Source organism: Elaeis guineensis, chromosome 8 (assembly GCF_000442705.2).
Source record: "Elaeis guineensis isolate ETL-2024a chromosome 8, EG11, whole genome shotgun sequence".
Taxonomy (NCBI): Eukaryota; Viridiplantae; Streptophyta; class Magnoliopsida; order Arecales; family Arecaceae; genus Elaeis; species Elaeis guineensis.
Genome location: NC_026000.2, coordinates 12,955,055 through 12,964,182, shown reverse-complemented (window position 1 = coordinate 12,964,182; position 9,128 = coordinate 12,955,055).

Sequence of the window (9,128 nt, the reverse complement as noted above, 5' to 3'; positions counted from 1 at the left end):
TCTAAATGGAATCTTAAAACCTATTTAAGTTGTAGCTATTGACCATGGTTGGTGACTAACGAGATGTTCACCTGTTTCTGTTGATTGTTAAGGAAGTCTTCTTTCTCTTATTTATTAAAAATCTTTTTATTTGCCATTGAGCTTAAGAGAAGCACCAAAGACAAAGCTAGGTTTGAAATTTCCTAAATTTAGGAATCAACCAATTTTATTAAGAACTCAAGAGACAATGTAGAAAGAAAACAATCTATATAGGACACAATCATGGTGTTCAGCATATCAGGAGGCACGAAGTCTTGTAGAATTGTTGCAGAGATTGAAAGTAATCAAATCTGATTTTTTTAAAAAATATGGTGGAAACATTGACAATCTATCAAATGGTGGACCCCAAATGTTTGGTAGGATTTCTTGACGATACAATATTCGCCCATTAACTAAATAAACCATTAAAAATGGCTAATGTAAGTTTTAATAGTCGATATAAGCAAGGTGATGCTACCTAGACTGGATATTTAATTGAACGGCGCCACATCATTACCGACATTGCACAAGGATTAATTCTTAAGCCTTGTATTAAAGCTTCTCAGGCCTAATTTTTGAACGGGTCTTTTAATAGATTAGTCATGTGATGTTCCATTCATAGGCCTTAATTTTTCTTTTTCCTTTCCTGCCAATTGCTCTTTCTAATTGTGGTTCCTTGTGCGGTGAGCAAGTGCCCATCTTTTGTGTTCATGGAGTTTGTTGGTTGGATCTTCTCAGCCGATACAGCCGTTCAGATGGAGTGGAAAGGGAAAAGATCAAAAGCATAAAAATGCTTAGTAATTTCAAGAACATCATTCAAGGGATTAGTCCTATTGCAGCTAGCAACGGGATACTCTCTTTAGATGATTTGCATCACCAAAAAAGGATGCAAGAGGCCCTACATTCATCTTTTACTTTAAAGGTGCGTTTAGTAAATGATCGAAATTAATATTAGAATCAGAATGAAATGGAATGAGAATTAGAATGATCGTATTTTCTAATTTATTAAATTTGTGACTAGAATCGGAATTGGAATCGGAGTGAGATTTGAATACTACAGGAGAATTTGGATTCGATTTTAGGGGATTGAAGTATTTTCATTCCTTATTTCAATCAAATGACTGAAATGAGAGCCACTCGTTCCTATTTCTATTTCAAAGAATAACTCTTCCCAACTAAACATGCCCTAGAAATAGATAAGCTTGATCTAATGGCTAAAAGTAAGTTGATAGAGATATGCTTGGTAGAATAGTTTTTGTGGTAATTAGACTCAAGCCGAATCAAGTTAGACATATGGTCTAAAATCAGATAGGGATATTCAACCCATAGCCACCCACATGTTTAGCCCTATGACCTGTCCGAACCAACTAACCTGTAACCTACTGCACATCTCATAACCTAGGTCCAACTGATCCAGTTTGACTTGTAACAAAGATCTAAAGATTCTTGATACCTCCATTTGGAAGTGAACTAGACAATTAGTTGCATGTAAAAAAAAAGGGACTGGTTACTCCCGAGTCTCCTGCTATTCTTTTCTTGATGCCAAACAGTCTCCATTTCACTCAAAAAAAAAGGGACTGTTGGATTGGCCACTCTCAAAATCCTTATCACAAAGGTTATGTCTTCACTGAGCTTAAATCAATCTAAATAGAGCTTTATTTTTCATGATCGGAGCTAGATCAACATCTAGGCCTACATCCAGATCATTTAAAATTCGAGTCAAAAACATTTCATCCAGTAAAATAAAAACCGAGTTTGGATTCGATTTTCAGGTCGGCTGAACTTTTAGCACCTCTAATTTTTTTTCCATCGTGCCGCTAGATGGCTCCTTGCACAATTAGAAGTCGAGGTTGGTCTACTAGAAGTAAACATCTACATTATGAGCAAGCATTAGGTAGATCGACTAGTGTATCACATAATTTAAGGAGGATTCTAGGCCTAGTGTTGTTTGGATTTGCAACCACTCCAGTGAGAGTTCATGGAGTATACGTTATATATTGAATTGACCAAGCGAACCAAATGGTGCTGGCCAGGAAGCTTCAGGAGTCACGTGGTATCCAGAGCGAAAGTGATGTCCGGGACGTGGTTTCCACGGCCCTTTCGATGCATTGCTGGTTGGGAAGCACATGCCGCCGTCCCGACTCGCCAACCAGTTAGCAAGCAGCTCCCGGTCAGCTACTCAGCTTCCCCAGGCTCTTTCGCACGAGGAGATATTGGTTGCAACGACGATACTATGTCAAAATTATCACAATTCGATCAAAAGTCAGAAATCAATGATTAGTATGGGACATCATTCATGAGAATCGATGAAATACATAACATTCAATAAAATATAAATATTTCTGATAAGTTGTGACAAGTTTGATGTAGTATCACCATTGCAACGAATATTTTCTCCTTCCGGACATGTTGTACTTAAAAAATATAATGTCCGTTGTTTTTATAGATAAAAGATGATGCTCTAAAAGATATCTTAATTTTTTTACTATTTATCTATTTTTGATCGTTGGATTAAATATAAACCATTCAGAATTCAACTGGCTAAGATCCCAATATACATGGTTGGTACGGTAAATATTTCGAAAATTAGAATCATTTTATGTCATAATTAAATTAAATTTTTTAGTAAAATTGAGTTTTTTTTTTGAAAAAATTTTCTCTATAAGCCATCAAATGCGGATGCATGCTGTGAGGGGTGGTGGTGCAAAGTAGCTGCAAGTTGCCGATCGAATGGGGTAGTGTGGGGGGTTGGTTGAGGGGGTGGAGGGATGGTGGCATAGAGCAGTCGTAGGCCACCGGCAGGAGGGAGGGAATCACAAGTGCACACTGGGAGGGATGGTGGCACGAAGCAACCGTGGGCCGTCAGTTAGGGGTGAGTGAGAACCATGGGGGCACTTCAGGGAGGCAATGGCGTGGAGAAGCCGCAGATTTTTCGAGGTTGCAGAGCAGCTGCGGACGCCTAGCCATAGGCTGTCGCGAGGGGGGGGGAGTGTGTGCAAAGCAGCAACGGATGCCTGGGAGGGGGTGCAGGCTATGGCCACTGGAGGGTGGGGCGACACAGAGCAGCAGCAAGTGCCACGGGAGGGAGGGGGGTGGAACCACAAGCATGGGGTTGGGCGGGGTGGTGCAGAGGAGCTGCGGGCGTGGGGTTGGGGGGTTGCAGCCCGCAGCCATTGGGGGGGGTCGTCACAGAGCAGTGGCAAGTGTTGCTGGGGAGGGGGGGTGGGTGGGACTACAAGCATGTGGTTGGGCAGGAGCGATGCAGAGAAGCTATAGGCATGGGGTTGGGGGGGTGGGATCGAGGGGGGTGGGGAAAGATGAGGGTGGAGGAGCTGCGGGTAGGGGTCGGGGTGGGTGCAGAGGAGCTGTGGGTGGCGCCTCGGGGTGGAGGAGTGCGGAGAAGCCACGCGCAAAGGAAGGAAGAAAAAAGAAAAAAAATAAAATAAAATATTAGTATTAAAATTTATATATAAAAAATGATAATATGCAATACCTAAAATGCTCTGTATGATAAAAATATTATAAAGAAGCACCATAGCAAAATCTATAAAAAATTTATCTAAAAATATATATTTTTTTAGATAAATATCTTTTAGATAATATTTAGATAGAAAAATAATTTATTTATATTCTTTTACATATGAAAAAGTGACTTCGAAATCTTTTACCTATATTTTTTTATATTACTATTTTTTTGAATAAGTTGCTATAATTTATCCATATTTTTTGTAATATCTTTTATATTTTTTAGAAATAAAAAAAGTAAATAATTAAGTTATTGAGCATTGAATGCTGGAGATATTGGAAATGAGAATGAGATATTTTAAGAATAAAATTAAATATCTATTTTATTGGCTAACGGAAAAATGATTTAGCTATCTTTTAGGTGAGTAAAATTTTTCTTCTATTTCATGAATAAATACTATTCATGGAAAGTAACTTATTAATTTTGAAAAATATGAGAATATGGATAAGTTGGTCGGTAGAAAAGTTGACCAAATTTTTTATGATATTTATTCATAAAAAAAAAACCTAAGGATATATTTATTTAGGGATAGTTGTATTGTGAAATAGAAATAGGACTGAGTGACTCCTATTCCAGCTATTTAATTAGGGAAGTCTCATTCTTATTTCAATTATAAGAAGAAAAGAGAATGCCTAGATCCTCCAAAATTCAATCTGGACTCTCGTTCAATATTCAAATGCCCCAATTCAATCATGAGCTAAATGCATCAAGAATATGACCATTCGGATTTTCATTCTAATCTATTCTTATTCTGATTTCTCGCAATCCAAACGTGCCCTAAGATAAGTATTTAAATTTATTTATTCAATCTATGTATCGATCCAAGGGATGAAAAGTCTTTTCGAGCAAAACAGCACGGGAGACGATAACACATGATTGTCTGGATTCAAATTATATGGTCATCCATTTATGTTTGGAAATGGTACTTGGGGCTCTATCTGCAACAAGGCCCCAATGTAACAAACCTGATTTTGATAAGAGGAGGGACGTTGTGCACTAATGAAAACATATATCTTTCATTTCAAGGCATGATATTCTGCTTCTGATCATCCTCGAATACACTGAAGCTCTTCAGAGTGTGTTACCCTACTGTTGAGATCTACTGTCCATAGTATAGAACCATCTCCTCCACCCAATCGTGACATATTGTAACCATCTCCTCCACCCAATCGTGACGTATTGTCTGCTTTGGAACGGGACTCGGGACTTTGACCCAGTCAGCACCCCACCCCTCACGATTTTGTCCCGCAAAAGGCGCCTCACATGGGAGAGGGGGAACTCGTACTAATAAGTAGCCAGACAGCGCCAATTATTGAGATCTACTGCCCATAGTACGGAATCATCTCCTCCACCCAATCATGAGATATTGTCCGCTTTGGAGCGGGGTCCGGACCTTTGACCCAGTCAGCACCCCGCTCCTCACGGTTTTGTTCCACAAAAGGCACCTCACGTGGGAGAGAGGGAACTCGTACTAATAAGCAGTAGGCTCTCTTACTTGTATCCGGTATGGGACTTTTGGGCTCAATGCCCCCGATGCCCATCCCACAACACCTACATTTGATTTCCAAATTATATTATGTCCCACCTTAGGGATCATCATTCATGGGCATCTCCAGAAAACTCATCAATTTTTATTTCTCATGAACTTTTCATCATTCTCTCGGATCATCAGATTCACCGGCTGCCATATCAACTAAATTGAAAGAGACTTTGAACTAGCTGGAGTTTCTAGGCAAATGCCTCCTTTGAGATGCTCCAGCATGAATTTCTCTATTCAGCTGGATCATCTAATTACCTGAATCATACTTGACATCACCATGCACATATCTGAATCAGGTCCTCGTTCAGGGTTACATTGTTTCAGATGTTGTGACATTAGTTTCCTCAGAACTCACCATGGGCTGCTACTTGCTGGCACTAGCACTTTTCCTAATACTTGAAACTTTAGTTGGATTTCTCTCATTCTTGACCTTTTGTTTTATTTTCCATGTCTTGGTCCTGTAAATTTACTTTATGGTGCATTCATTGTTCAATAAACATAGAATCAATGCAATATTAAAAACTAGTCCTTTGTACATGCACTTTGCTCCGCCAACTTTAATTCATAATTGATTAATTTCCACTTCCATCCCGCAAGTGGAAGACATTTAGCTGAGAAAAAGTTAAAGTCCTTGGGGCCCATTAAAAAAAGAGAGAGAGAGAGAGAGAGATAAAGGCTGCTACTCCGCGGGGCGTAGCCTAGCTAGGACAACTGGAAAGAAGTTTGATGGGTTTGGCAACACCGAACATGGAGGCCAATTTCCTTAGGACTCTTTATGTGTTCATTCTATACTTGGATTGCCTGGTGGTGCCTTATGGCTATTATTGCATGGACCAATCATTTGCGCACACATATGGCTACCATTGAGGGATTGTAATCTAGTGGACGAAGAGGACTCTCATAGAAAAAGATTCAACCATCGTCATCGGTCAGATTCAAAATGACACAAGTAGTTGAAGATTCATCCACTTCTCTGTGATATCTGAATTTTCTTTCGTGACTCCATCGTAGTGTCTATTCGGCATGTCTTTCAGAAAAATACTGTAAATTAGATCACATCTTATATTTCTGAGTATATCGAAAATTATATTTGGCGATAGAGTCAGATGTATTTCTGAGTCTTACAAGATCTTTTATTTTTTAATTTTATAAAATATTCATACATTGAAATGGTACGAATATCCATTTATATCAAAAAAAAAAAAAAAAACTACAATCTAAGACATGAGAGTTCCTAATCATGAAAAGGTCGTGAGGCCATTAATTTTGACATACCCTAATCCACATGCATAAGCTTTTCTTTCGGCTACCGCATGTTCTTGAACCTGTAATTATCACGGCACATTTTCAAAGCGCGAAGGTTGCAATTGACGACTACACGTGACAATATCGGGATATTTTTATTAGTTTTTCATAAGATGATCCATAATAGGACACCAGGTTGTAGAGGTTGTCACTATTGTGAACTCATCATTAATCATGTACAAAGAAAATGGACCATGGCGCTCAAAACAACTCATCTAGAAATTAGATCTAAAGTCACCACGCTAGCTGCGACAACTGAAATCATGATATTATTGACAATCTAACTCACAGTCTGAGGATGTAATTTTGGTTCATATTTGCTCCGTGAGTTGGTTATGATGATCAGATAAAATTGGACAGGATGAAAAATATTGAGAAATAAATACTGTAGTAGATTGGATAGCGGCATACATTATAGAGCACTCCAATGATTAGATTTGGAGATGGTGAGAATTGTTGGTTCTGTAAAATTTTGTGTATCTTGATCTTTTGAACTGCTCTCGCATCAGAATGATGTGATCATTTTTTTGTAACAATAAAAAAAATGATATATATATTAAATTTATAATTAAAGTTATGTTCTTAATACATGCTTTCATAAAGTACCCTTGGTTTTTGACGTTGTTGATTGTAGTTAACTATATTTCTCTTTCCTGAGAGGAAAAAAAAAAAGAAGAAGTCTTGAACTGCACAAATCTATTATTACATTATCAAAAAATTCATTTCATGATCATTCACCAAGAAGATATAAGTTTAAGAAACATCTAATGAATGGATATTTGAGTTTTGAAATATTTGTGATCTAAAAAATATTTGAAACATTTAACATCTTCTCTAAAGTAAGTTTAAAATCATTGATTTCATCGTTGCATGATCTACTACAAGACGTTGATGAGCCAGTTAAGCACTGAGAAGGAAAAGAAAAGGCCAAGCACCTCTACTGCGGTAAACGCACATTTTTGGAGTTTTTTTTCTCTGAAGTGATCTAATGAGGACAACGTGGAAGCAGGTCATTTGTTCCATAATTCACCAAAAATTTGACAAATACTAAAAGACAGATATAAAGGTCGTCATCGCTAGCAGTAAGGGAATTTGTGAGCAATGTAATGGAAAAGCACTCTTTTATCTAAAAACAATACTAATGGGGTATTTGTAGGGACAATTCCAGTGGCTTGTAGCATAGTTGTTACAAGGAATCAGCTCTCTCTCATCTTATTTCGGTGAAAGCAAAAAAAATTTACTTGTCCATCTCATGAAATAAACATCCAAACAATTCAGTTAGCAAATTTTGTTGGTAAAAGGAACTGCTAAGCAAATTGTTCTCAGCAAACCTTTATTCACACCTTTACTATTAATTGTAAGTTGTAACACATTCTGTTAATTGTCAACTCTCATGTATATATTGTACCATTGTTCATAGCTAAAGAAGCTACCTGAACATAAATAACTAAATATAATTAATAAGCTAAAACAACTTCTATAGATCGATGCATTCACAAATGAAAGAGTAAAATAAGAAATCAAAACACTACCGAGCATACACTACTCCACACCTAAAATTAGATGGAAGTTGGAGAGGAGCGATCCGGCCATCATGACTCAAAATCACGCCGTTGGAAATAGAAGCTCGTTCCACTAGAATGCCACTTCAGTAGTATGAAAAATCAATATTACTAATGTTAATGTTACTAATGGTATGAAAAATCAAACTTAGTCCACCAGCTAGTACATGATATTTCTATGCAAGTAAGCTTCAAGTATCTAGCTATCAAGTGTCAGTTGTCAGGACTTTAGGCAGAAAATAACAACAAAATGTCATCTGGGGTGCACCCATCAAGCTCCATCGAGTTACGTCCAACACCTACAAATCTACATGTATACACACACTAAAATGGAGGCTCTGTTTCGGCAGAGCTCCCTATTCATTGCTTGTGCAGATACGAAAGCTCTCTATATATTATATGGTATCCATATTAATAATATTATTTTAAAATTTTTATTCAATACCATATTAACTTATTAAATAAGAAGCTTGTTAATATATTAGCAAAAAATTTATTAGCTTATTAAATTATATTAAATAAAAAATTTTCATTAATTTTATTAAATGAATATAGAAATTAATTATATCATTAATGACCATATTTAATTAATTTATACTGATATAAGTGAAAAATATCTTTCATTAATATTGTATCATGCTCATATCTTGCATGATTCATTATATTATAATAAAATTTTATTATTTTATTCTATTTTTATAATCATATTCTTATTCGAAAGTGAAAGTTCAACTATTAATATTTTTTTTATATTACGTTCAAATATTCTTTATATGTAATATTTTTGTATTGCTTATTTATATGCAAATTAGATCATCATCTTATTAATTATTCTATAATAATAATTATTTTGATTTTTTACCTTATTTAGTTTTTAATTTTATTATATCTATTTTATATTATATTTTAATATTAGTTGGAAACAAAAGAAAAAATTGTACCCATGCATTGTCTAGATTATTAGTTAGTGCTATGCCAAACTTAGCTACGTACCATATTTATGATACCACAGGGTTCCACCAAATAGTGTATTCAATAAAACAAAGCAACCAGTAGGGAGGGGGAAAAAAAAAATGCTCACGTGTACTTATTTTCTTTTTTATTTGAGAATAACCATGAAGGAAGCTTGGTAGGGGGGCCAAGGAGGCAGCACGGCTCAAAGCTACCAACGAAGCCA